The following is a 5,541-nucleotide window of genomic DNA, read 5'->3' as shown; positions in this document are numbered from 1 at the left end:
AAGAAGTTGAAGATTTGAAGGGATTCAAAGAAAGTAACGATGCAAAACACGGAGAGAACAAAGAAGGAGAAAATGAATAACATGACCAATAAAGAGTGATGTTATGTCTCTCTAGTTCCCCTAAGGAAAAAGAAAATGCCTCAAAGAGTCGGCAAAACATGAGCCGAAAAGAGAAGATGGAGTGCTTAAGGAAAGATGAACCCGTTCTATTCCAACATATCCAACCTTAGTCCAAAAGCCTTCATTACATTCCGAAAAAGCCTAACGTGATTTCAAGCCGAGTGAACTTACATTAGTGGTGATCTACATGAGGGGCAAGAATATGGTACTTAGAGTCGTACGTGTGACATTCTTTTGAGAGAGATGAGCGAACTTTTCACAAGTCTTTGAATTGAGTGCTACATTCTTAAGTGAGATATGCTAACGGAGAGTAGAGGAGGAGGAGTTTGGGATCCACAATGACCTACATGAAAGAGCGAGCTTCCTTGATGAATAAAGTCAACTCTTGATGATCAAGTGTCACATTAGAACTATTTGTGCCTAAAAATCCAAATCATTGCCTTGTTGATAATTCATAAGTGTTGTGGGTAATTGTTGGTCCCAATTGATGTGTGATTGATGCATATTAGATGAGCTAGAATAGCTCTTAACTTGTGAAGGTGGGAATTACCTTATTTGCTTGAGGACAATCAAAAACTTAAGTTTGGAGGAGTTGATAAGTGGGGAATTATGACTACTTATTAGTGCCTTTTAGATTTCGTTTTAGTCCAAAAGCGTTTAATTTTGTTCCCGAAAACTGATAAAATATGCTTAATTCCAGGAGTATTGAAAAATGAGCCACTAAGGTAAAATCCAACTCAAGAAGGAGAGATCCGAACTCAAGGACAAAAACAGGCACAGAAGCTCAAAGTGCGGACTGCAGATTTCCATCTACGGCCGCAGATTGTGAAGACATTCATATCAGAAGACTGTGAGAAGTGCGGTCTGCACATAAAATGTGCACCCACAGAAGCTAAGCAAGGGCAGAAGTTCAGAGAGTTTTCATTTCAAGATCTAAGGAAGTGCGGACCGCACAATTATAGTGCGGCCGCAGAAGATCAGCTATGCGGCCGCAAGTGCATTCGTGCGGTCCGCGGAAGAACCTTGTGTGGCCGCACTCAGAAATGTGCGGACCGCAGAAAATAAGAGATGCGGCCGCGGTTCAGAATTGTGCGGCCGTAAAATTCAAATCCTGTGAAGCTGAAGTAAAGTGGGGCCCGCACATGGAATTGTGCGGCTGCAGAACCTCCGAAAGGGCATTTTTGTCCAGAAATTCCAGCATTGTATAAATCTTATAGTTTCAGTTTTTTAGATCAAGTTTATTAATAAAAGTCTTGTAGCCGTTTCTTTTTTCTCCTTCAGGCAACATTAGATTATTTTGGTGGCTTAACATTGGATTTCTATATTTTAATCTTTCAATATGAGTTTATTATCTCCTCTTCTTTATTTTCTACTACACCCACTATGAGTAGCTAGATTTTTACTAGGGTTGTGACCCAACCCTAGTGTGTAAACCTTGTGAGTGATTAATTTTATGCTTGTTTATAAATGGGTGTTTGTTATTTAGCTAGGTTCATGCTCCAACTGTGGATTTAATGGTTGCAAATATTGATTCATGCCTATTTGACTTAGTCTCTTCTTGAGAAAGAAAGACCTAGTCTAGGTTAGCTAACAAGGAATTGGGTCAATTGAGAGATTGATTAACCCAATTAAAGGGTTCAACCTAGAGATAGTAACAACCCGACTTGAGCTCTTATCAATCGTTTTGGTAGATACCCATTTGGCCTTGAGAAAGCTGAATTGGGCAAAACCACTCTCTAACCGAGAGGTATTGAGTGGGCAACGTGGTGTTGTGAGCTATAACACACCCCAATCAATAAAATAGCATAAAAGTCTTTATAACATTAGGCAAACACCTAGGTCATGGTCACAACCCTAGGCCTTTTTGTATCTTTGAAAAATAGTCAAAAATAAACATCTCTAGTTTTATACCTTTAGATTTGCAATCCTTAGTTAATTTTAGAAGTAAAAACAATACCCTATTTGTGGAAGTGCAATCTAGATACTTCACGTACTCACTCTAAATATATACTACTAACTCCCATCTTAGCTCCCTGTGGATTTGATCCTGACTCTTTATTGGGTTTTACTATTGCAAACGACCGTGTCATACCTCGTTAGAGGCGTGCATTTAGAAGTGATCAGTACGACCTTCATCTCGTGTAACCATGGTCCGCCAAGAATTATGTTGTAACTTGTGTCGCCATCTAATACTTCAATCAAGGTAGTCTTCACGACTCTTTCAGCGTTCGTGGCTAGCAAGATCTCCCCGCGGGTTGTCACACTCGCTAAGTTGAACCCGGCGAGGAGCTTTTTTGTCGGAGTGATGCTTCCGGTTAGCTTGGCTTGCTCCAACACTTTCCATTGAATGATATTGGTTGAACTTCCTAGGTCCACCAAAACATGTTTAATTTTAAAGTCTAGAACATTAAGAGAAATTACCAGGGCATCGTTGTGCGACAATATAAGTCCATCGGTGTCCTCTTCTGTGAAGGTGGTGTCGTCCTCGATGACTTCCCGAAGTCTCTTTCTATGAGTCACCGATACTTTTGTCTTTTTTGCTATCGAGAAGGTTACACCGTTGATCTTATTTACCCCAAAAATCATGTTGATGGTTTGCCGTAATTTCTCTATATTGTCTTGGTTGCGGCCGTAATTGTTTTTAGCCTGGTTGCTTAAGAACTCTCTAAGATGGCCATTTTTCACCAACGTTGCCCCCTCCTCATGTAGATGTCGGCAGTCCCCAGTCTAGTGGTCGATGGTCCATGATACTCGCACCATAGATTAGGGTCCCTCTGGGTGGGATCATATCTCATCAGCCTCAAGAAACGTGCTTCCTTGATGTTTTTCATCGCTGACACCATCTCCACTATGCTGACATTGAAATTGTACTCGGACAGACTGGGATAGGTGGAATCCTGGTAACCTAATACCTCTTTATCTTGCAATGACCTGCTATTCCGTCGTGTTAATTTTCCTGTCGGGAGCGAACCTATCCGCCAATCGAAACCCTCTGTTGAATCATTCGATCCTTTCGTAGGGCAAAAATCGGTCCTTAGAAGATCGACGATCTGTATCAAAATCATCTTTTGAGTTATCCCTACTCGATCCCGACCCTTATTTGATGTCGGGAACCCGATCTGATCATCCTTTGTTCTTATCTTTGACTCGTAACGGTTATGGACATCTGCCAATGTAGTTGCCTTGAATTTGAACAGGCTTTCTTTCAATTTTTGGAAAGCGTCGGAGCTCCTCAGGTTCAGCCCCTTAGTAAATGCCTTAGTTGATTCTGAATATATATGTCTTTCAGGCGTTACCTTCCTGGCCCCAGCATGGACCTTGATGAAAGAGTCTGCGAGCATCTCAAAGGAACTTATTAAGTGTTCAGGTAAGAGTGAATACTATGTTAGGGCCCCCTTCATAAGGTTTTCTCCGAACTTTTTCATCAGGACCGACTCATTCTCGTGTGGAGCCATGTCATTCCCTTTCACCACCGTTATATAGGTGGTGATGTACTCCTGAGGGTCCAAAGTTTCATCATATTTTGGTACATTTTGCATTTTGAACCGCTTCGAAATTGACTCTGGTGTTGTGCTTGGTTTGAACGGCAACTAGGTGTATCTCGAATCCGGGCCCTTCAACGCTGGCGGTGCGCCCGGAATTTCGTCCATTCGAGCATTTATTTCCCTCATAAATTGCATGAGCTCGTCTTTGAAGGGATCATTACTGTTTTTATTACCAGATTCGCTACCGGTCCCCCAGCCTCGTTGGAGCCGACCTCACCCTTGCGGTGTTGTTGTCAACCCATTGCACTGTTTGATTTGCAGGAGCACCGAGAGGAACTGGGACTCTTCCATTCGCGTTGTTGGAAGCACCTGACAGCACTTGCCTTAATTTTGTCATGGCCTGGCCTTGCCGTGAGAGATGGCCCATGATGGCCTTTTGTTGCTCTCTCAAGATCCTCACCATTTTCGCAACTTGCTCATCCTCAGCATCATTAGGAGTCGGCTCCCGTAGGTGTCGGGGATATCGCCCGCCACGAACCGGCATTGCTATATCCTTTTCATTGCGGTTATCACTGATCAAATCCTCGTGTTGAGGCAGGTTCTCTTGTGCCTCAACATCGTGTGCGATGTTGACATCGTTAGCTACCATTTTTTTACGATTTTCGCTAAGAAACAAAGAATCAAACAGATTAGTAATAGATGCAAGGATCAACTCCATTTATGCAACTATCCGAGCCCCATGGTAGGCGCCAAACTGTTTGCCCATAAAACGGTACAGTTGAATTTATAGCGTCGTTTATAGACAAGTGAATTGACTTGATCCCAAAATAATAAATAAATTAGACAAAATGCGAGACTTAGCGTGGAAATCAAGATGAAGTAGTGGACAGCTTGGTTCCGAGAGCAAGGCTTCCGAAGGTAGCAATACAAAAAATGTTAGACAGGAAATAAAGTATTATTTAGCTTGGTATAATGTGTAGCAGAAACTTGCCAGAATTTTCATGTCTAATAATGGTTGTTGAAGTCACTATTTATAGCTATACCTAGGGAATAAGGTCCTACGATCAAGCCCCTCTTAAATGACAATAATAGGGGGCCCTGATGAATATTTAACGGCAGATCATGAATGCAAAAATTCTCTATAACTGATGTGTATTTAATGATGAGGAATATTCATCATTGAATGTCATCTGGTGACAAGTATTTGTTTTCTATCGTTGATAATGTTCCCTTCGGGGTCTACCCAGCTGTTGATACCCAATTTTCCCTATGTATTTTTCGTACCCAAAATACTTCCAAAATAGCATATTTGTGCATATATAAGCACACCCATGAGTTTTGATATTTTTTTTTGATGATTTTTAAACCAAGTTATTGCCTATTTTCATACCATAAAATCCAATAATTATTCCCAAAATTTGTCATTTTGGTGAACGATTTATTTTATTCTCATATTTACATCAAAACATAGCTAACATGATTTTTTGCATATTTTTACAAATTCATTTGGTATTTTTAAAACTAAATTGCATATAATTGCAATACTAGCCTCTTTAAAGATTCAATTGTAATTATATTTATAAAATTGACTCTAGTATTTTTAATTTGATAATTATGTATCATTAATCATTTTATCACATTTGATTTATTTCCAGAAATTATTTTGCTATTTTTTATAAATTAAAACAAGGGGAAAGTGGCTATTTAAGAGTTAGCCCTTTGCATTTCAATTTTAGCCCGAAATTAACCTCAATCTTTAGCCCAAATCAGACCCAAAATTCCCTACCCAATTTCTTAATTAACCCGACCCACGGCCCGTTTATTTTTACCCGCCCGACTCCCTTTTGATCCAGGCCGTCGATCAAAATGATTAACGGCCACATTTCCTCCTTTACCCATTTTAATTCCCCAAACGACCCTAACCCTATCCCCCATT

This window comes from Nicotiana attenuata, chromosome 1, assembly GCF_001879085.1.
Source record: "Nicotiana attenuata strain UT chromosome 1, NIATTr2, whole genome shotgun sequence".
NCBI classification, from domain to species: Eukaryota; Viridiplantae; Streptophyta; class Magnoliopsida; order Solanales; family Solanaceae; genus Nicotiana; species Nicotiana attenuata.
This window is presented reverse-complemented; position numbering follows the sequence as displayed.